The 24,750-nt window shown below is 44.3% G+C and overlaps 1 protein-coding gene and 1 non-coding gene across 3 annotated transcripts in view; both read right to left on the reverse strand.

Moving 5' to 3' along the window:
- The window catches only part of PPP3CA (protein phosphatase 3 catalytic subunit alpha), a 418,818-nt gene that overhangs the window by 133,490 nt on the left and 260,578 nt on the right, over positions 1–24,750 (reverse strand). The gene's annotated exons all lie outside the window — the stretch shown is intronic.
- LOC119947764 lies at positions 11,892–12,029 on the reverse strand. The gene has a single exon (XR_005456561.1). It is a non-coding gene; the product is annotated as a small nucleolar RNA SNORA7 (small nucleolar RNA).

Genomic DNA, 24,750 nt, shown 5'->3' on the forward strand with positions numbered 1-24,750 from the left:
TGCAGAGCACTTTACTAAGCACTTGGGAATATACCATACAATAAAGTTGGCAGACCTGATCCCTGCTCTCAGAGAGCTTAAAATCTAGTAAGGGAGGTGGTCATTGTAATCATTCCTCTATCTAAAACAAATTACAGAAAGAGGAATGGCAGAGTTTAAGGAACTGTACATAAGTGCTGTGGGCTGGGGTAGGATGATCAAAGTGCTTAGAGGGCTCAATTCCAAATGCGTAGGTGATGCAGAAGGAAGGGAGAACTGTATAGGGAGGTGAGGGGTGAGTCAGAGAAGGTTTCCTGGAGGAGACGTGACTTTAGTAGGGCTTGTTTAACGGTCAAGTTTAGGACAGTGCTCTGTACAATATTATCAGTAAATACTACTGATTAACTGACTGATCAGTTGATTGGCTGATTTGGCTCCGGTAGCCCTGATGGCACACATCATTTTTGAGTTGGCTTTGCTGCTCAGATGCTAGGGACCATACAGCCTGTTTCGGTACAGGTATGGGTTGAAACTAGAGTAGGGCCGGGCCCCAGTTTTCTAGCCTGTGTGGGACTTTGATGCCCTGGTCCCCAGTCTGGGGGATATTGGAGCTTTTATGGTAAATTTTAAACCCAGGAGTAACTCACATAAGTAAGGAGGAGGAAAAGGGGAGGAGAAGATGGGTAGAGGGAGAATTGAGAGGAAGGAAAGGAAGAGGGAAGAGAGAGAAAAAGAGGGAGGAGAGAGTAAGGGAGAGGTAGCAGAGAGAAGCGGAGAGAGAAAGGGAGAGGGAAGAGATAGAGAAGAGAAGAGAGAAAGGGAGAGGAAGGAGGGAGAAAGTGAGAGGGAGGAGAGGAGAGAGAATGGAGAGGAAGGAGGGAGAAAGGGAGATGGAGGAGAGAGAAAGGGAGGAAAGAGGGAGGAGAGAGGAAAGAAGAGGGAGGGAGAGTGAGAAGGTGAGAGGGAGGAGAGGAGAGAAGAGAGAAAGGGAGAGGAAGGAGGGAGAAATGGAGAGGGAGGAGAGAGGATGGAGAGGAAGGCAGGAGAAAGGGAGATGGAGGAGAAAGGGAGGAAAGAAAGAGAGGGAGGAGAGAGGAAAGGGAAAGGCAGGAGAAGAAGGGGAAAGTTACAGAGGAATGGTGAAGAGGGGAGGGGGAATGTGGAAAGGGAGAAGGAAGGATAGGGTTTCGCCCCACCCTCCTCCCCTGCCCAGTTTAGGCAGACTGGGAGGATAGTGGGAGAAGAAGAACTGAGGCAGCCCCTCCTCTCCCGCCTTCCATTCGAAGGCTTGTGCTTTCGATCAGTTTTTTGAGGCACTCAGGTTATAATCCACTCAGGGGTAGATGCCTCCTTGAGCAATTAAACCTAGGAGCAGCTCACTTCAAGCCAGGCGTTCCACAACAGGGCTGACCATCAATTAGTTCTTCGGTGAACCCTGACGTAAGGGAGGATGGCTCAGCGCCCAATGTAACAGATCCATCTGACTAACAGAATAAGCACTGTGTCAGCAACACCAAATCCAGGCCACAAATGGTGAGCAAAAGAGTCGAACATAATATAAACTGATATTTGCAGTGATGTAAGACCCTTACAAACACCAGGGTATTTTTTTCTTTGAGAAAGACACCCAGACACTCCCTAACTGGCATCCAAAAAAAAATGCCTTAGCAGCTTAAGAATCAAAGGCCCCTAGGGAATGCCAAGCTTATTTTTAAATCAAGCCAGACTCTAAAAACGCCTGGTGGGGGTGGGGGGAATGCAATCTCTGCACTTTGCCAGCTTCTGAGAATCTTCCCATCTATCCTCAAGTAATGATAATTAATATAATTGCACCATACTAAGCACTGGGGTATATGTAAGCTAATTAGGTTGGACAGTCTCTGTCCCCCACAGGGCTTCTCATAGACCATGTAGGAGGGTGGACAGCATTGAATTCCCATTTCACAGATAAGGAAACTGAAGCACAGAGAAGTCAAGTGCCTTTTTATTTTCATTTTTTTATGGTATTTGTTAAGTGCTTCCTATGTGTCAGGCACTGTACTAAGCGCTGGGGAAGATACAAGCTAGTTGGGTTGGCCACAGTCTCTGTCCCACATGAGGCTCACTGTCTGAATCCCCATTTCACAGATGAGGCCACTGAGGTGCCAAGAAACTAAGTGACTTGCCTAAGGTCACAAAGCAGGCAAGTGGTGGAACCCAGGTCTTCTCTCTCTCAGCCCTGTGGTCTTTCCACTAGTCCACGCTCCTTGGTCATAGTGATTAGAACTGGGCTGGGGCATTTTGATTAGTATCTTTTGGTTCCTCAATCAATGATGTATATTGGGTGCTTAGTGAGAGCAGAGCACTGTACTTGGGGGAGTATAGTACAACTGAGTTGGTAGACAGGTTCCCTGCCCAAAACAAGCTTGTGGTCTAGTTCCTTGGAGAGAGAACAAGCATTTTGAGGTGTGCTTGGTTGGAAAGAAAAGGTGGTGAAAAGGTAGAATAACCAAAGCAGCATGGCTAGGGAATAGAGCACAGATCTGGGAGTAAGAAGGACCTAGGTTCTAATCCCGGCTCTGCCACTTGTCCGCTCTGTGGCATTGGATAGATCACTTCACTTCTCTGTGCCTCAGTCACCTCATCTGTAAAATTGGAATTGAGACTGTGAGCCCCATGTTGAGACAGGGACTTCACCCAACCCGATTTGCCTGCATTGCTTGCAATGTTTAGTACATGTCTGTCACATAGTAAGCATTTAACAAATACCACGATTATTATCACTATTATTATTTTCATTAGCCATTGGAGGCACTGCAATGAATTCCTAAACACTGGAAACCAGAAATGACTTGGTGGTACTTCTTTGAAAGACACAAATGAGCCTCAATCAATTCATGGCATTTATTAAATGCTTACTGTTTGCGGGGCATTGTAGTAAGTGCTCGAAGAGTAAAACACAACAGAGTCTGTAGAGTGAGGCTCTATACATCTGTGGAGTTTTCAGTTCAGAAAACTAAAATAATTAAAATTCACTGTTAAGAAAGCATTTCTGCAATACATTCAATTATTCTTTCACTTTCAAACTTTATCAATGACAATTTCTTACATCCTAATGTTTGACTCATTGAAATGGCTCCCAATGCAACAATGCAGAGTATTGTGAGAAATTGGGGGTTTTTTTGCAATAGTCTCACAATCCTAGTCACCATTTACCTCCTATTCTAAGATTAAATTTACTACGAATTTGCTGTACCTTAACCTGTTAGACTGTGCGTTCTTTGAGGGCAGGGATCATTTCTACCAATTCTACCTTGCTCTCCCAAGTGCTCAGTACAGTGCTCTGAACAGAGTAATTTCTCAATAAATACTGACTGGGTGACTGATTGTTACCTCTGCCTCCAGACTCTCCCCAATTTCAATCTATGTTAAATATTGTTGCATAAATCACCTTCCTGAAGCAAAGCATGACACAAATCCTCTACACTGGAGGCTCGTTTTGAGCATTCATTCGTTCAATCATATTTATCGAGCGCTTACTGCGTGCAGAGCAGTGTACTAAGCGCTTGGAAAGTACAATTCAGCAATAAAGAGAGACAATCCCTGCCCACAATGGGCTTATAGGCTGGGGGATGAGGGGGAGATAGACATCAAAACAAATAAACAGGTATTAATATAAATAAATATAATTATAAATATGTACCATATATACACAAGTGCTGTGGGCAGGGGGGGGGCATGTAGAGCAAAGGGAGTGAGTCGGGGTGATGGGGAGGGGAGGGGGAGCTGAGGAAAAAGGGATCCTAGTCTGGGCAGGGAATGTGTCTTTTTATCCTCATACTGTGCTCTCCTTCATTCATTCAATCGTATTTATTATACACTTGCCGTGTGCAGAGCACTGTACTAAGCTCTTGGAAAGTACAATTTGGCAACAATCCCTACCGAACAATGGGCTCACAGTGCTCATTAAATACAACTGAATGAACGAATGAATGAAATCTCTCCACTTTGAAAACACCTCCAATAGCTACCCATTTCTTCTGCTTTAGAGGGTCTATAAACCGGCTTCAAAGCTTTCCACCAGTCTTCTCCATCTTAGATTTCAGCTCTCTTCACCAGTTACTCCTCACTCACTCTCTATGTTCCTCCCCAACTCACCTTCCAACTACCTTACTCTCAACTCTCCCATCTCCAATCAATCAATCACATTTATTGAGTGCTTACTGTGTGCAGAGCACTGTGATAAGTACACTGGATAGTACAATAAAGTTAGTAGGCATGATTCCTGCTCTCAATAATAATAATAATATTAATAATGATGGAATGCATTAAGCGCTTACTATGTGCAAAGCACTGTTCTAAGCACTGAGCACTAAGCCTGCTGATTGAGTGCTTACTGTGTGCAGAGCACTGTACCTAGCACTCGGGAAAGTGCAATACTTCACACATAGTAAGCGCTTAACAAATACCATTATTATTATTATTGTTGTTATTATTATTAATAGGACAGAGTTGGTTAATGGGATGCCTGTCTTTAAGGAGCTTCCAGGCCTCCTTCAATCCCTTGCTTACATTCTTTTCCCAGCCTAGGATTCCCTCCCTCTATACATGCACTAGATCATAGCTCTCTCCCCATCTATAAAGCCTACCTGCCTGTGTGACCTTGGGCAAGTCACTTAACTTCTCCATGCCTCAGTTTCCTCATTTGTAAAATGGGGATTAATTACCTCTTCTTCCCTCTCCTCTACACTGTGAGCCCCCCATGGGACAGGGACTGTGTCAACCTGATTATCTTGACTCTGTCCCAGTGCTTAATACAGTGCTTGGCACATTATAATTGCCTAAACCCCACTTCCTCGAGGAAGACTTTTGTAATCAATTCTCAACTACCCAGATGACATCAACCCAATGCTCCCTGAAACAATTATTTCATTCCTACCTTCCATACTTATTCTCCGCTCTTATGTACTTTATTTTATTTGTATATTTTTATGAATAATATCTCCCCAATAGATTGGAAACTACCTGTGGTCAGGCACAGATATACCATTCTGTTGCATCATATTTTCCCAAGCATTCAATCCAGTGTTCTGCATAGAGCACCACTGATTAACTGATTGATTGATATATTTACTTAACTAGTCAACCATTTTTTCAGCTGTTTTCTTTCTGATGCAATGGTATTATATCCTCTTATATGTTTTTTCTTCCTCCTAATCCCCCTATTTGCAAATAATTTTTGTCTATCTGTCCACTACACTAGATTTTAAAGTTCTAGAGGGCAGTGATCAAGTGTCTTATTCCTGCTATCATTTGCCCAGACATTCAATTCATTACTTGGCTCTTAATAGGCACCTGGTAAATACCACTGACGAGACTGATGATGACAAGAAGCAGTGTGGTCTAATGGGAATAACATGGGCTTGGGAGTCAAAGGACCTGAGTTCTAATCCTGTCTCTGCCACTTGTCTGTTTCTTAACCTAGGGCAAGTCACTTAATTTCTCTGTGCCTCAGTTTCCTCATCTGTAAAATGGAGATTCAGTACTAATAATAACCATGGTATTTGTTAATCGCTTACTATGTTCCAAGCATTGTTCTAAGCGCTGGGGTAGATACAAGGTAATCAGGTTGTCCCACATGGGCTTCACAGTCTTAACCTCCATTTTACAGATGAGGTAACTGAGGCACAGAGAAGTGAAATGACTTGCCCAAAGTCACACACCTAAGTGGCAGAACCAGAATTAGAACCCATGACCTCTGACTCCCAAGCCTGTGCTCTTGCCACTAAGCCACGCTGTTCTCCCTCCTACTCAGAATGTCGCCTCCATGAGAGACAGGGATGGTGTCCAACCTGTTTACCTAGTATCTACCCCAATGCTTAGTACAGTGCTTGGCACATAGTAAGTGCCTAACACATACCATTATGATGATGATGCTGATTCTCCAGAGCTGGAGAAATGGTTTGACTCTTTCAAACCATTTCTTATTCCCTAGACAAGTTTTCTTCACCCCATTAGCAACACTTTGTTTCTTTACAGAAAGAAAATGATAGGAAACAAAAATATCAGAGATGTCTTCAGAGGTTACTGAAACATGAACATTATTTTTTCTTTTTTAGCCTTGAAAGATAAAGGGCTAAACAAAACATTACGCTCTTATGGGTATTCTGTGTCTGAAGCAAACAGACCCTCACAACTCCAACTGTCCGCTAGACTGCAATCTCCTTTCAATCATTCAATCGTATTTATTAAGTGCTTACTGTGTGCAGAGCACTGTACTAAGTGCTTGGGAAAGTAAAATACAATAACAAACAGTGACATTCTCTGCCCACAAGGAGCTCACAAGTCTAGAACTGCCTGCCCATAATCTATTTGTTGGGTAGGGACCATCTCTATATGTTGCCAACTTGTACTTCCCAAGCGCTTAGGACAGTGCTCTGCACACAGTAAGCACTCAATAAATATGACTGAATGAATATCTACCAATTCTGTTGTACCTTACTCTCCCAAGTGCTCAGTAGAGTCCTCGGAACACAGTAAGCACTCAATAAATGCCGATGATTGACTGACTGATCAATAATTCTCCTATCTAAACACCACAGGTCCTTAATGCTGTTTGACCATATCTTGGAGTGTTGCCGTGGCAGGAATTGCTTTTCAAACTTCTAGAATTTTTCCTCCCAAGGCGTCACGGGCTGAGGCTTTCAAGATGGGAGGTGGGGCGAAGGGAGGGAGGAAAACCAAGACCCCCAATCTGGGCCCCAGCCAGGGATTTAACAGAACTGTACCATGGGTAGGGTACAAAACAGTCTGCCCCTGTTTCATTCTTCCAGCAAGTCCTCAGTTTTCTCTGTCAAAATGGGACCAGCAGAAGGAACTTATTATTTATCATTATTATTATTTTTATTATTACTATTATGACTGTGAATAATAATAGTAATAATGATGATGATTATAATAGTGATGTTCATTAAGACCTTACAATGTGTCAAGCATTGTACTAAGTGTTGGGGTAGATACAAGATAATAAGGCACTCACATGGAGCTAACAGTCTAATTAGGAGGGAGAACAGTAGACTGTAAGCTCATTGTGGGCAGAGAAAATAGCTACCAAATCTGTTATACAGTACTCTCCCAAGTGTTCAGTACAGTTCTCTGCACACAGTAAGCATTCAATAAATGTGACTGATTGATTGAATCCCCATTTTGCATATGAGGGAACTGAGGTCCTGAGAAGTTAAGTGAGTTGCCCGAGGTCACACAGCATACAAGGACTGATGACTCCAGGAGAGGTGGATTAAGAAGTGGAATTCGTTTTGCCTAAAAAAAAAAAAACAGACAACAAAACCCAAAATGGGAACGAGTCACCTAGAACAGGGAGGATGACAGAAGGAAACACACAGTGTGGTGATCCTCCACCAAAGAAACACGGAAAACACTCATTAAAAGACAGCAGTGAGCACTGAAGAACAGAAGCAGCTTAAAAACCTGAATGACACATCAGCTGGATATAACCCTAGGTGTGGACAAAAGCAAGCAAACTTGTGAGCACAGCCTTGGCAGTCAGGATGAAGGGAAAGTTTGCCTTGTGGAAACCTGCATCACTGGATCCTAACTGTCTCCCCACCTCCCCTGCCTACCCACGGAGCGGTCCTAAAACATCTTACCACCCTGTTCTTCAGATCTTCTTGAAGAGAGGGTGTTACGTGGGGGGGCTTCGAGGCTGACAACGCACCCCACTCCACATCCAGCAGAAACTCCTCACCATCTGCCTTAAGGCATTCAATTGGCTCTCTCCTGTCCTTGCTTTTCTCCCACTCCAACCCAGTCCTCACACTGAGCTCCTGTGACACCAACCTACTCACTGGGCCTCGATCTCACCTTCTCATAGTCACCCTCTTGGCTCCCACCCTCCCCCTTCACATACGGCAGGCCACTGCTCGCCCCATCTTCAAAGTCATTTTCAAATCACAGCCCCTCCAGGAAGTCTCCCCTCGGTAGCCTCACGGCCCGCCACTCAGTTTTCCCTTACAACCATGTTGTCTGTGCACTTGAATCCGGCCCTTCTCCTGGCCAAAATAGCCTCCGAAGTCACTGTAGGAGAGCTTGGCCCTTCCCTCTTTCCTTGGGGCATTAAACTCTCAACTCCAACATGCAGAACCTTTTCTCCTGCATTCTGACTCAACCGCTTGTTGACCAAATCAAAACCATCAGACATCAACTCCACCGAATCTCCCCATTCTCTCCCCTTCTCTTACCCACACGCCACCCATCAACTCTCTTATCCTTTAGGGCCATCTCTCGAGAGGAGATCGCCCACCTATTTTTTTTTTGATGGCATTTATTAAGCGCTTTCTATGTTCAAAGCACTGTTCTAAGTTCTGGGGAGGTTACAAGGTGATCAGGTTGTCCCACGGGGGGCTCACAGTCTTAATCCCCATTTTCCAGATGAGGTAACTGAGGCACAGAGAAGTTAAGTGATTTGCCCAAAGTCACACAGCTGACAATTGGCAGAGCCGGGATTTGAACCCATGAACTCTGACTCCAAAGCCCGGGCTCTTTCCACTGAGCCACGCTGAAACCGACCCCTTCCCCCTATACATCCAAACTCACCCTTTCACAACTTCTAAAAGCACTTCCCTCCCTGGCGGCCATCTTCAACTGCTCACTCTCAGCTGGCTTCTTCCGCACTGCTTTCCAACACACCCTCGCATCTTCTACACTTATAAAACCTTGTCTGGATCCCATATACAGTCCATCTAGGACTCCATCTCCCCATTACTACTTCTACCCTTATAAAACCTTGTCTGAATCTATCTCCCCACTACTATTCTTGTCTAAACTCAAGTTGGGTGGTTTGCTCAAAATTGCCTCAACTTCCTCTCTCCGATCAGGCTTCCACTCCTTCCATTCCCTTGAAACTGCTCTCTCCAAGGCCACCAACGGCCAAGGTTACCCATAACCAGTGTCACCATGGGGAATCTTTGGTCATGGATTCTAATCCCAGTTCTGCCACTTGTCGGCTGTGTGACCTTGGGTGAGTCACTTTACTTCTCTGTGCCTCAGTTACCACATCTGTAAAATGGGGATGAAGGCTGTAAGCCCCACATGGGACAGGGACTGTGTCCAACCCAATTTGCTTGTATCCACCCCAGAGCTGAGTACAGTGCCTGGCACATAGTAAGCACTTAACAAATGCCATAATTATTATCATCTTTGAACTAGGTACTTGGCACTTAAGATTAGCTTTTCCTGTGGAATGAGATTTGATTTTTTACCCCCTCTGTCTCTATGTGTGGGGGTAGGGTGATGAAGTCTTCCGTGCTCTGGAGATAGAAATCAATCCATCAGTGGCATTTATTAAGCACTTACAGTGTGCAGAGCCCTGTGTATTAATTACTTGAGAGAGTACCATATAACAGAGTTGGTAGACATGTTCCTTGCTCACAGTGAGAAATGAGAGAGGCACCCTCCCCACCTCTCCTGCTAAATGTCTTTAAATACTCTTTCACGATGAAACTGTGGCATTTTTATTTTTCACCTTAGTTCTCGGCAAGGATCTTACAGACTAGATGGGGAGAGAGACATTGAAATAAATTACAGATATGGACATAAATGCAGTGAGCCTGGGGGTATCAGTGGATGCATTCTGTTGAACTGGGACCTAGGTCTGTCATTTTGCAAAACAGCGGGCAAGGAAAGCCCCATTTTGATGCCCCAGGCACGCCATCTCTTTCATCATCGTGGAACACTGTAATCCAACAAGCTCCATTGTTGAATGAATCTTCCCTCATTAGGGAATGGAGTAAAACTGTGTTACAGTCAAATCGAGTTTACACTGATACCGACAAAATTTCAGATACTCTGTAAATGGCTAATCACTAAGCCACCCTTTAAAAGTGTTGGTTAAAAACGGAAATGCAACTCAAAATTTCACATTCTGTTTGGATTTTCTGTTCCATTAGGACAAAGGAATCACAATGTGGAACTGAGACATTAACAACATATTTAACGTTAAAGCACTTTGAAAGGTTCCTGGGACACTCAGCCAAAATCTGTCGGCTCCCGCAAGACATAAAATGGAATTCTGAAGAGGGGGAGGTCAGCCCCCCAGATCCATTTTTGTTTTGTTTTACTTTGCGGTGGTGGCACAACGCTAATGATTTTTTTTCAAGGAAAAAAAATTACGGGATTTCAAGAAAACTCTGAAACCTACCTAGAGATTTTGCCACTCTTCCAACTACTTCCAAATGAGCAAAGGCTCTGATACTTGGTGACTACTCTAAAATGGATGACTGCCAGGATTATGCAATCCTCCCTCAAGGGATCTTTTAAACTACAAATGTTTTGTAATAGAAGTTTTAATGAAATCCCTGTCTGAGCACTCTGAAGTAAGGAAGGAATACACTGGGATTTCCCCATTATTAAAGAAGTGCAAATTTTAATGAACTGCATTCTTTTGGTGAGGGGAGCAGGGAGGGAGTAGGAAAAAAAATGCCTTGTTTTCCCTTACATTGCTTTTTATGGTAAAGTCAGGGGCCAACTTCTCCGACTGCATAGTTAAAGGTGCCCAGACTCTATTATGCAATGGTATCTTCAGCAGAAAATGAAGCCCGGAGTTCTAACTCAAGAAACAATTATTGTGGTAGACGCTCAGAAACAGAGTGTTTAGAGGCTGTGCTTCTCTTAGGTCCCTCATTTGAACATTTGTGACGTTCGACACCTGAATCCCTTCCCTGAACTATATATGCTTGGGTAACTCTAGTGGAAAACAAAATAAAACACCCCAGACTTGCCAATTCAGATTTTTACTGCTCAAGACTGCACCAGTATTAGCAGCATTTCTAGGTGATATTTCTTTTGGGCCATATGCAATATAAATTGGTAAGAATCTACCTAAAGGAAGCCAGCTTCAAATACTCGCTAACAAAAAGTAGTCACATAATACTGACTGTGGGATTTCTTAAGTACTATGTACCAAGAACTGCACTATGTGCTGGGGTGGATACAAGATCCCTGTCCCACACGGAGCTCACAGCCTAAGGAAAGAGCCTGGGCTTGGGAATCAGAGGTCATGAGTTCTAATTCTGGCTCCGCCACTTGTCAGCTGTGTGACTATGGGCAAGTCACTTCACTTCTCCGTGCCTCTGTTAACCTCATCTGTAAAATGGGGAGTAAGACTGTGAGCCCCACGTGGGACAACCCAATAACCTTGTATCTATCCCAGCACTTAGAACAGTGCTTGGCACATAGTAAGCACTTAACAAATACCATCATTATTATTATCAGGTTAGAAGGAATTTCAAGGATCATGTGACTAAACCACTCAAGATGGCTCTCAAATTGTTTTAGCAAGAAAGGCATCCCCAACTTCCAATGTTATTCCAGAGCTCAGTCAATCCCCTTTTTAACAAATGGTATTTTTCAAGCATTTATTTACTCTGTATCAAGCACTGTTCTAAACACTGAGGTATTTGTTAAGCGCTTACCATGTGCCAGGCACTGTTCACAATCCCTGTCTCACATGGGACTCACAGTTTAAATGAGAGAACAAGTCAAATCCCTGTTTTACAGATGAGGCAACTGAAGCACAGAGAAGTGAAGTCATTTGCCCAAGGTCACAGAGCAGACAAGTGGCAGAGCCAGGATTAGAACCCAGGTTGTTTAACGCCCTGGCTCCTGCTTTTTCCTCTAGGCCATGCTGCATTTGAGTGAAGAGAACCTTCTCTCTAGCCAATAATAATAATAATGATAATTGTGGTATTTGTTAAGGGCTTACTATGTGCCAAGTATTGTACCAAGCGCTGGGGTGGATAGAAGAAAATTGAGTGGGACACTGTCCCTGTCCCACATGGGGCTCACAGCCTTAATCTCCAGAGTCTCTGCCCTCAACTCTCTCCCGTGCTGCTGCTGCCCAGCACAGGTGAGTTTATACTGGTAGCAGATTGCCTTCCACTCTCTAGCCACTGCCCAAACTAGGAATGGAATGAACAGGCCTCTGCTCGACTCTCCCTCCAGTCGTTGAGACTGGTAGAGGACTGGAAACTCTCCAGGTGCGATCCTAAGAGGGGGCTCTTTCCCCCGGGCCATGCTAATTGGGTGAGGGGTTGGAAGAGGTGTGCCTGCAGACTCCCATGTCTGAGTATTCCCTGGAACAAAACAGTTGAGTCAATCAATCGTACTTTCTGAGTGTTTACTGTGTGCAGAGCACTGCATTAAGCATTTGGGAGAGTACAGTATAACAGACACATTCCCTGTCCACACCAAACTTACACTGTAGAGATGGAGACAGACACTAACAGAAATAGATCAATGACAAATCTGGACATAAGTGCCGTGGAATTGGTTGGGGGAAATGAATTAAGGGAGCGAGTCAGGATGACTCAGAAGGGAGTGGGAGAAGAGGAAAGGAGGACTTAGGGAAGCCCTCTTGGAAGAAATGTGCCTTCAATAGGGTTTTGAAGTGGGGGCAGAGTAACTGTCTGATGGATTTGAGGAGGGAGAGCATTCCAAGCTAGAGGCAAAACATGAGCGAGAGGTCAGCAGTGAGAGATAGATGAGATCGAGGTTCAGTGAGGTTTGCATTAGAGAAGCAAAGCGGGTGGGCTAGGTTGTAGTATGAGAGTAGCGAGGAGAGGAAGGAGGGGGAAAGGTGATTGAAGGCTTTTAAGCCAATAGTGAAGGGTTTCTGTTTGATGCGGAGTAGGATGGGCAACCATAGGAGGTTTGTGAGGAGTGGGGAAATGTGGCCTGAATGTTTTTGTAGAAAAATGATCCGGGCAACAGAGTGAAGTACAGACTGGAGTGGGGAGAGGGAAGAGGCAGGGAGATCAGGAAGGAAGCTGATACAGTAATCAAGGTGGGATAGGATAAGTGATTGGATTAACGTGGTAGAAGTTTGGACAAAAAGGAAAGGGTGGGGCTGTTGCCAGGGGAAACCAACCATTGGGAAATGAGATCAATGGGAATCACCAACTTTGCCTAGACTTTGCCTCTAGGCTGTAACCTTCTGAAGCAGAATGGCCTGGTAGATAAGAGCAAGGGCCTGGGAGTCATAAGAACCTGGGTTTTAATCCTGGCTCTGTGTGACCTTGGGCAAGAAACTTAACTTTTCTGTGCCTCAGTTATCTCATCTGAAAATGGGTATTAAGACTGTTAGCCCCACATGAAACATGGACTGTACCCAACCTCAAGTAGCTTGTATCTACCCCAGCACTCAGTGAGTGTCTAATATGTAGAAAGCGCTTAACAAATACCATAAAAATGCAATTATCAACTCACTTTACTAACTTGCTCCTCAAATCACTCACCACTGAACCTTCAACCGTTAATGTATTCAATCCTTGTGCCTCTTAAAACACTATTGCCACAACTTCTTATGCTGATGAATTCCACATGTTCATCATTTTCTGTGTGAAAAGGTTTTTCCCATTTGCTTTTGAATCTTCATCATCATCATCAATGGTATTCACTGACTGCTAACTATGTGCAGAGCACTGCATTAAGCGCTTGAGAGAGTACAATACTGCAGGGTTGGCAGACACATTCCCCGCCCACAACAAGTTTATAGTCTAGAGAGGGACAAGGACATTAGCATAAACAAATATTTTATGATATATAATTTAAAATCCATGGAAAAAATGCATTTAAGAAGTACCACTGTTTTTTTCTTCACCCCTAATTTCGCAAACCCTATCACTGAGACAATAATTTGTCAGTTATCATAACCAGAGCCATCAAAACATTAGGGGCAAAAAGAACTAATAGCCTGGATGCTAAGCATCTTCACAGCTCATCCGATTGCTTCCTTGCCAGGAGGTTCTTGGAAATATCCTGAGCCCCAAAGAGGCTTCATAAGGCCAAACAGAGAGATTAGAATATGATCAGGGCTTCCAAATAGCACTGCATTATACTTGAACTAAATCTATAATCTTCAAAATACACCATTAACTGACTTTCTGGTTACTCTCTCGGGAAGAGAAATCCAGAAAGAATAAGAACCGTGTATTATATCCGAGACTGTGGCTAGTGCGCTCTAACACCAGGAAGATGAACAGCAAGAAATAATCCTTACCAGCAATGTTAAAGAAAACCCCCAGCAGGGATAACTTCTCTGGCTTCACCCAGACTAACTTCCAGAGCTCATTTTTCAGTGAATAATCTAGAAATTGGACACAAGTGTGCTGTTCTTTGAGAGAGGTTATTAAAGGTTATTAAGTAAAATACACCCTCACTTCAAAAAACAGAAATTACAAAACACCCGCTGAGATTTCTGCCAGGCACTGAAACTAAATCCATTGTCTGGGAAGGGAGCATCAAATACAGTGTGATTTTAAAGAACAAAACAAAACAAGAGAGGAGTCTTTCTATAATGGTCGCACGGTAAAACAGGGAAGAGCAAGAGGAATCTGGAAGAATGTGTAATACTGCTATTATTTTTTATTATCATTATGATTGCATTTGTTAAGCATTCACTATATGCTAAGCACTATTCTAAGCACTGAACAATGGTCATTTGGTTTCACTGTTTAAAATCTGGGTACACTGAGTACCCCAAGTATTATAATGGGGAGGTTGTAATGAGACAGTTCTAATTATTTCATTTTTAAATCCCTCCATAACTAATAATAATGGTATTTCTTAAGTCCGTTTTTAAAAGTGGTATTTGTTAAGCGCTTGCTATGTGCCAGGCACTTTGCTGAGCACTGGGGTAGATACAAGATAATCAGGTTGGACACAGTCCCTGTCCTCATAAGGCTCATAATCATAATCCCCATTTATCTTACCATCTGAGGGAACTGAGTCACAGAGAAATGAATTGACTTGCCTAAAGTCACAAAGCAGACAAGTGGCAAAACCAGAATTACAACTCAGGACATTCATTCAATCGTATTTATTGAGTGCTTATTGTGTGCAGAGCACTGTACTAAGCACTTGATATCTGACCCCCAGGCCCGTACTCTTTCTACTAAGCCATGCTGCTTATCTGTGCTCACTAAGTGTCAAACTCTGAACTTCGTGATTAATTTGAACCAACAATCCATTCAGTTCAGTTAGTCTGTTCCCCATGGTCTCTAAACATTGCTTTGATGACCTGCATTGTCAATCAATCAGTGGTATTTATGGAGCACTTACTCTGTACAGTGCAAAAGACATGATCCCTTTTAAATTGTGAGCCCCTCAATGGACAAGGACCATGTCTAATTCCCACCTTGTATTCTTTCCCAGAGCTTAGTACAGTCCTCTACCCACCACAAACATTTAATAATAATGAATAATGATGGCATTTATTAAGCGCTTACTAGGTGCCAGACACTGTTCTAAGCGTTGGGGTACATACAAGATAATCAAGTTGGACACAGTCCCTGTCCCACATGGGGCTCACAGTCTCAATCCCCATTTTACAGATGAGGTAACTGAGGCAAAGAGTAATAATAATAATGGCATTTATTAAGCACTTACTATGTGCAAAGCACTGTTCTAAGCGCTGGGGAGGTTACAAGGTGATCAGGTTGTTCCTCGGGGGGCTCATGGTCTTAATCCCCATTTTACAGATGAGCTAACTGAGGCACAGAGTAGTTAAATGACTTGCCCAAGGTCACACAGCAGACAAGTGGTGGAGCTGGGATTAGAACCCACTACCTCTAACTCCCAAGCCCGTGCTGCTGCCACTATGCTTTGATGCTTCTCTTAACTGCTACTACTACAACTACTACTACTACTAATATTATTGCTATTATTACTACTACTACTATTAGTACTACTACTACTACTGCTTACAGTCTAATTGGGGAGACAGACATTAAAATAAATTTCAAGTAAGGGAAGCAAGATGGTGGAGAGGACAGAGTCCGGGCCTGGGAGTCAGAAGGTCATGGGTTTTAATCCTGGCTCTGCCACTTTTCTGCTGTGTGACACTGGGCAAATTGCTTCACTTCTCTGGGACTCAGGTCTCTCATCTGTAAAACAAGGACTAATAATAATAATTATTATAAGGATGTGTACTCCAGGGTTGTGTGAGTGGGGTGAATACTTAATGGTTTAGGGGTGAGACTAAGTGAATGGGGTGGGGGGTAGAGAGGGTCACTGGAGTTGAAGGATGAGGGCTGAGTCCAGGAGGGTTTCCTGGAGGAGATCTGGTTTCACTAGAGCTTTGAAGGTGGGGAGAGTGCAGGTTTGTTGGATTCTTTAGACTGTAAGCCCCTAGTGGGCAGGGAACATTTCTACCAACTCTGTTGCAATGTACTTTAAGAGCTCAGTACAGCACTCTGCACACAGTCAGCGCTCAGGTCAAGTGAATAGAGCATGGGCCTGGGAGTCAGAAGGACCTGGGTTCTAGTCCCAGCTCTGCCACTTGTCTGCTGCCAGACCTTGGGCAAGTCGCTTAACTTCTCCACGTCTCCGTTAGCTCATCTGTAAAATGGGGATTAATACTGTGAGCCCTTGGGGGACAGGGACTATGTCCAATCTGATTAGCTTGTACCTTCTTCAATGCTTAGTTCAGTGCCTGGCACGTAGTAAGCGCTTAACAAATACCATAAAGAAGAAAGAAAGAAAAAATACCACTGATTGATTGATCTGCAGGGGGAAGAATTTCCAGGCAAGAGGGAGGATGTGAGAAAGGGGATGCTGGCAGGTGAAGTGAGAGAGAATCACAATGAGTCAGATGGCATTTGAGGAGCAAAGTGGGTAGGCTGGGTTGTAGGAGATGAACAGGGGTAGGAAAGGGAGAGGGAGCTGGCTAATTGCCTTAAAGCAGCATGGCGTAGTGGATAGAGCACAGAGTCAGAATGTCATGAGTTCTAATCTGGACTCCGCCACTTTGCTGTGTCAACTTGGGCAAGTCACTTCACTTCCTTGGGCTTCAGTTCCCTCATCTGTGAAATGAGGACTGAGACTGTGAACCCCACATGGGACAAGGGCTGTGTCCAACCCAAAATGCTTGTATCCACCCTAGCCCTTAGTAATAATAATAATGATAATGGCATTTATTAAGCACTTACTCTGTGCAAAGCACTGTTCTAAGCACTGGAGAGGTTAAAAGGTGATCAGGTTGTCCCACGGGGGGCTCACAGTCTTCACCCCCATTTTACAGATGAAGTAACTGAGGCCCAGAGAAGTGAAGTGACTTGCCCAAAGTCACACAGCTGACAATTGGCAGAGCCAGGATTTGAACCCATGACCTCTGACTCCAAAGCCTGTGCTCTTTCCACTGAGCCACGCTGCTTCTCAAGTACAGTGCCTGATACATAGTACGTGCTTAACAAACACCATAATTATTAATTATCATTATTAAAACCAGGGGTGAGGAGCTTCTGCTTAATGAGGAGATATGCGGGTCACCAGGGGAGGGTTTTGAGGACTGGGGAGACATGCGCAGAATAATGTTTTGGAAAAATGATCAGGGCAGCTGAGTGACGTCTAGCCCGGAGACAGCACAGACCAGAGGCAGGGAGGTCAGCAAGGAGGCTGATGAAGTAGAAGAGATGGGATATAAGTTCCCAAGCGCTCAGTACAGTGCTCTGCACACAGTAAGCGCTCAATAAATACGATTGATGATGATGATGATGATAATGGCTGCTCTCTTCGGCACTGATCCTTATGTTTAAGGATCTATCAGCTAACGTTCCTATTAATAACCCATTGTGGACCACTAGTCCTTGAATTAATCTAGACTCCTGTTGCATGCGCTTAGAACAGTGATGATGGCATTTGTTAAGCACTTACTATGCGCAAAGCACTGTTCTAAGTGCTGGGGCAGATACAAGGTGATCCCTCGTGGGGCTCACAGTCTTCATCCCCATTTCACAGATGAGGTAACTGAGGCACAGAGAAGTTAAGTGACTTGCCCAAAGTCACACAGCTGACAATTAGCAGAGTCGGGATTTGAACCCATGACCTCTGACTCCCAAGCCCGTGCTCTTTCCATTGAGCCACGCAGCTTCTCTAAGTGCTTAGAACAGTGCCAGAGCTTAGAACAGTACTTTGCACATAGTAAGCGCTGAACAAATACCATCATTATTATTATTCTCTACCCACACAATTCCCCTTTTCGGCAAACTCTATATGCTACGTACCGACTGTGTGAAGAGGCATTTCCTCATGTTGGATTTGAACCTTCCACCTTTACGCTTCAATGGATGTCTGCTTCTCCTGCTTGCGTGGAAACAGACGAATGACCATTTTCTGTTCACCCTGTCCACACTTGTCATGATTTTATAGACTTTAATTACATTCCTGCTCAGTCTGCATCTTTCCAAGCCGAAGAGTCTTGACTTTTAAACAGAGCCCCATCGGAAAATATTTCAGTTTCCGTGACCATGCAGTTGTGATCTGGAATATTCTGTCTGAGGCACACTATCTCACACTTACCTATCTGGAAGCTTACAGAGCCACTCTTCTGTCCACTCAATCATCTTTATGAGATACTGTAACACAATATTTTGCCTCCAATCTAAAAGAGTTTAGGATATTCTGCCAGGTTATCGACACAGTGAAGTACCGGACTGCATGTGATCTTTTATTTTCCCTCTCAGAATCATCGGTACAGATTCTTGGAAAGGAATCCCAGGGTCTGTACACCCATGAAGTTACAGGTGAAAGGAAAAACTAAACCAAACCCAGAAAACACATATAAGTCTGTTCTCCCACCTGCAGCTTAATTCAGATAAACTTATACATGATTATAATTCTTGTTAACTGGAATGATCTTGTGATGAAAAACTATTCTACATAAATGCCAGCCAGTGTATGAATTCAGTTGGGTCAAGGTGCTTACCAAAAGGAGGGAAAAATATCGTCATATTTATTAAGTGTTTACTATGTGCCAAGCACTGTTCTAAGCACTGGGATAGATACAAGTTAATCAGGCTGGACACAGTCCCTGTACCACATGGGGCTCACAGCCTGAGTTAAGAGGGAGAACAGGCATTTAATCCCCATTTTACAGAGGAGGAAACAGGCACAATGATAGTGACTTGCCCAAGGTGACACAGCAAAGAAGTGACAAAGCTGGAATTAGAACACAGGTCCTCTCATTCCCAGGCCCGTGTTCTTTCCACTAGGTGATGCTGCTTCTGTTTGAGGTATCTACAGAGACATCTCATTCTTCTAAACTGACAAATTAGTACATCCTCTCCTTACAGAAGGAACACAACAAACCAATACTACAACAAATCTCAGAGGTCCTGCCAGGTAAATTCATTTTAAATGACTTCAGACCTGTGACAAGATTACCAGACTTCATTTACTGTGTGGCCTTAGGAATTGCACAGTTGCTCTGAGTCTCTGATACCTCTTCAATAAATGAAATAAAACCTCTAACTACTGTTTTCAAGTACTTCATTGCTGCGATGGAACAAACGTGTTTGACTTGAACCAGACACAATCATCACTTCCGGCTCTAAAAGCAACTGACTGCAGCCCACAACCCTGCCTGTCACTAGAAGGAAAGTTTTCAGACTGTTTCCTCGATTTACTTGGGGAAAGGTCAAAAGTGGAGCTAATAAAAACAAGATAGTCCCACCTGACCTGATCATCAACCAGCTGATGGAAAGAAAATGCAAGTCCAGTACAAGGATTTCAGAGTTGACAGTGCAGAAAGGAAACCATCTACATCCCTCATGTGAGACTGTGCACATGGAAACACATTACAAGTATAATTTTCAGAGTCTCTTCCTCTGGAGATTTAAGACTAGATTTAGAGAAGCAGGATGGCTGAGTGGAAAGAGAATGGGCCTGGGAGTCAGAGGACCTGGATTCTAACCCCAGCTCTGTCACTGGCCTGCTGTGTGACCCTGGGCAAGTCGCTTCACTTCTCTGTGCCTCGGTTACCTCAGTTGTAAAATGGGGATTCAATCCTACATCCTCCTACTTAGGCTGTGACCACCACCTAGGACAGGGACTGTGATCAACCTTATTAACTTGCATTTACCCCAGCACTTAGTACAGTACTTAGACATAGTAAGTAATAATGATAATGATAATAATGACAATAATAATGATAATTCAAGGCTAGAATCAATCAATCCTCCAGGTTGTAAGCTTCTAGTGGGCAGGGAACACGTCTACCAAATCGGTTAAAAGAACCAGAGTGGTCTAGTAGAAAGAGCCTGGTAGTCAGATGACCTGGGTTCTAATTCTGGCTGAACTATTCACCTGCTGTGTGACCTTGGGCAAGTCACTTAACTTCTCTGTGCTTCATTCATTCAATCGTATTTATTAAGCACTTACTGTGTGCAGAGCAGTGTATTAAGCACTTGGGAAGTACAAGTTGGCTTCCTCCTGGAAGCAGTGTAAAGCTCACATGATGAGCAGCTCAGAGACTTGGGAGGGGAAGGATGCTTGAAGCTATGAGAAGAAATGTTGACGAGCAACTGGGGGCGTCACAAAGAAGCTAATAGCCCAAAAATATGCTGCTGGATCCCAGCAGAGGAAAAGGTATTAATTCTAATTGGAAGGTGCGGGGGAGGGGGGGGGGGTCATCTCAAGAGAAAGGCTCAGGACCATTTACACTGCATGAATACAATAGGAGCTGAATGTCGGGGGGCTAGTTGGGTGCCCACACAATATTCGACCAGTAGATACTTTTCCTCAGGATAAAGGCATTTGTGTGTGTGTGTGCGTGCGTGCATGCACATACGTGCATGAGCATTTGAGTGTGCATGCATTAAATTAGCCTCACTTGGCTACAATGGCTACAGGGAATAGGAACCGCTAAGAGAATTGTTGAGGGAATCCTTTCAGGTTTTCTTCCCTCCTGACTGTCTGTAGTTTGGTGCCCCAGGATAGAAGCCCCTGTATTTGTAACCATGGCTGCCCAATCCACTGGGGCAAAGGGGATGATGGATTCCACAGCTTTTTGACCTGGACTCCCAGATTTGCTCATTCCAGATCTCTGACAAGATCTGAGTTTTCAGTCAGGGCTGAAAAGACTCAAAATGGTGTCTGTTTCTGGCCTGTTAGCTCTTTGAAGCCTGGCCCCTCCCAGTCCTCATCCCTCACAAAAATCCCTGGCCCTTTCTCATCCCCACACTCCCAATAAGAAGTTGACACATATCTGGATCACCACCAAGGGAATTTATTAATAGTGTCTCTTTGGTTACTGGGTCTACATCACAAATCTTGGTCTTACAGCCCTAACATTGTAAACATGGTCACCCAGTTTCTGAGTGTAGAGCTAAGTGGATATGCTTCCCCTTTTTTCCAAATGTTTTGCTCATTAAAACTGTCCATTGGCATGAAACGGGAATTCAATCCCTGTTCTTCCTCCAGTTTAGACTGTGAGCCCCATGTGGAGAGAGATCTGATTATTTTGTATGTACTCTAGAGGTTAGTACAATGCTTGCTACATAGTAAACACAATAAGTATTATTAGTAGTAATAGTAATAGTAGTACACTGTACTATTCCAAGTACTTCGTACAGTGCTCTACATACAGTAAGCACTCAATAAATACTATTGATTAATCAGTGGAATTTATTGAGTGCTTATTGTATGCAGAGCATTGTACTACTACTAATAATAACAATTACGGTATTTGTTAAGTACTTACTATGTGCCAGTCACTGTACTAGTGCTGGGGTGGATACAAGCAAATCACTTTGGACATAGGCCCTGTCCTGCATGGGCCTTGCAGCCTTAATCCCCATTAATCCCCTATCATCGACACCCAAATCTACATCTCTGCCCTTGCTCTCTCTCCCTCCCTCCAGGCTCGTATCTCCTCCTGCCTTCAGGACATCTCCATCTGGATGTCTGCCCGCCATATAAAACTCAACATGTCCAAGACTGAACCCCTTATCTTCCCTCCCAAATCCTGCCCTCTCCCTGACTTTCCCGTCACTGTTGACGGCACTACCATCCTTCCCGTCTCATAAGCCCACAACCTTTGTGTCATCTTCGACTCCGCTCTCTCATTCACCCCTCACATCCAAGCCGTCACCAAAACCTGCCGGTCTCACCTCCGCAACATTGCCAAGATACGCCCTTTCCTCTCCATCAAAACTGCTACCCTGCTCGTTCAAGCTCTCATCCTATCCTGTCTGGATTACTGTATCAGCCTCCTCTCCGATCTCCCATCCTCCTGTCTCTCCCCACTTCAATCCATACTTCATGCCGCTGCCTGGACTGTCTTTGTCCAGAAATGCTCTGGGCATGTTATTCCCCTCCTCAAAAATCTCCAGTGGCTATTAATCAACCTACGCATCAGGCAAAAAGTCCTCACCCTCGGCTTCAAGGCTCTCCATCAGCTTGCCCCCTCCTACCTCACCTCCCTTCTCTCCTTCTACAGCCCAGCCCGCACCCTCCGCTCCTCTGCCACTAATCTCCTCACAGTGCCACGTTCTCGCCTGTCTCGCCGTTGATCCCTGGCCCACGTAATCTTCCTGGCCTGGAATGCCCTCCCTCTGCACATCCGCCAATCTAGCTCTCTTCCTCTCTTCAAAGCCCTACTGAGCTCACCTTCTCCAGGAGGTCTTCCCAGACTGAGCCCCCTCCTTCCTCTCCCCCTCATCCCCCACCCCATCCCCCTGCCTTACCTCCTTCCCCTCTCCACAGCACCTATATATATGTATATATGTTTGTACGTATTTATTACTCTATTTTACTTGTACATATTTATTCTATTTATTTTATTTTGTTAATATGTTTTGTTTTGTTGTGTGTCTCCCCCTTCTAGACTGTTAGCCCGCTGTTGGGTAGGGACCTTCTTTATATGTTGCCAACTTGTACTTCCCAAGTGCTTAGTACAGTGCTCGGCACACAGTAAGCACTCAATAAATATGACAATGAATGAATGAATGAATTTTTTAGATGAGGTAACTGAGACTCAGAGAAGTGAAGCGGTTTGCCCAAGGCCACACAGCAGGCAAGTGGCAGAGCCAGGATTAAAACCCATGACCTTCTGACTCCCAGGCTCGTGCTTTATCCATTACACCATCTGCATCTAAGCCCTCAGATGGGGTCAATAAGTAGACTTGACCCCTGCCCTCAAGGAACTTACAATCAAACGTGGGAGACAAACTCTAAAATTAATTACACAGAGAGGAAGCAACAGAGTTCCTCTCCTCCAGTTCTCTCCTTGCCCTCCGCCATTCAGCTTCCGCACCCTTCACTCCACAGAAACACCCTCTCAAAAGTTCATGAATGATCTCCTTCCTGCCTAGTTCAAGGCCGCTACTCCATCCTGATCCTCCTCAACCCCTCAGCTCTCTTCAGAGCTGTCGCCTTCTCCTGGAAACATTACCCAACTTTGGTTTCACAGACACTTCTCTCCTGGTTCATTCATTCAATCATATTTATTTAGCGCTTACAGTGTGCAGAGAACTGTACTAAGCACTTGGAAAGTACAATTCAGCAACAGATAGAGACAATCTATGAGCCCAATAACAGGCTCATAGTCTATGTTTGGTATGACTATGAAATAGTTCATCAATCAATCAATCGTATTCACCCCCAATCTCTCTGGCTGCCCATTCTCAGACTCTTTCACAGTCTCCTCCTCTGCCTCCACCCTCTGATTGTGGGGGTCCCTCAAGGCTCAATTCTGTGTCCCCTTCTATTCTCCATCCACACCCACTCCCCTGGAAAACTCATTTGCTCCCATGGCTTCAACTCCCATCTCTATGCAGATGATTCACAAATCTACATCTCCAGCCCTGATGTCCCTCCCTCTCTGAAGTCTAGCATTTCCTCCTGCCTTCAAGACATTACTACTTGGATGCCTCACGGACCCCCTCAAACTTAACATGTGCATTCATTCATTCATTCATTCATTCAATCATATTTATTGAGTGCTTACTGTGTGCAGAGAACTGTACTAAGTGCTTGGGAAGTACAAGTCGGCAACATATAGAGACGGTCCCTACCCAACAACGGGCTTACAGTCTAGCCCAAAACAGAACTCCTTATCTCCCCACCCAAACCTTTTCCCCCACTGATTTTCCTGTCACTGTAAACAGCACGGCCATCCTTCCTGTCTCACAAGCCAGTAACCTTGGGGCTATCCTGAACTCATCTTTCAATCAACACACATATTCAATCTGTCACTAAATCCTGTCAGTTCAAACTTCCCATTACTAAAATCCACCCTTTCCTCTCCAAACTGTCACCTCATTAATCCAAGCACTTATCCTATCCAGCCTTGATTACTGTATCAGTCTCCTTGTTGACCACCCAGCCTCCGGTCTCTCTCCCACTCCAGTCCATACTTCACTCAGCTGCCCAGATCATTTCTTTACAAAAACGTTCAGTCCATGTTTCCCCACTCCTCAAGAACCTCCAGTGGATGCCCATCAAACAGAAACTCCTTTAAAGCATTCCAATACCTTGAAGCCTCTTACCTCATTTTGATACTCTCCTACTACAACCCAGCCCGAGACTTTGCTCCTCAAATGCCCATCTACTCTAAGCGCTTAGTACAGTGCTCTGCACACAGTAAGTGCTCTATAAATATAATTGAATGAATGAGTGAATCATCTCACGTATCTCATCGCCGACCTCTTGCCCACATCCAGCCTCTGGCCTGGAACCCCCCCCGACTTGCTCCCTTTATTCACCTCCCCGCCGAGGCCCACAGCACTTATGCACATATCCATGATTTATTCATTTGTATTAATGTATGTCAATTATTACATTCACATTATTATTATTCATCTTCCACCTCAGTTCTTGCTGCTGGGAAGAATGCGGCTCAGTAGCAGAGCAAATATTAGTGGAGTCCTTGTTATGAGGGAGAGAAGGACGGGAGTCCCCTTGGAGAAATGTTCTAAGTTTCAGGGGATTTCAGCTGGG

Source organism: Tachyglossus aculeatus, chromosome X5 (assembly GCF_015852505.1).
Source record: "Tachyglossus aculeatus isolate mTacAcu1 chromosome X5, mTacAcu1.pri, whole genome shotgun sequence".
Classification (NCBI taxonomy): Eukaryota; Metazoa; Chordata; class Mammalia; order Monotremata; family Tachyglossidae; genus Tachyglossus; species Tachyglossus aculeatus.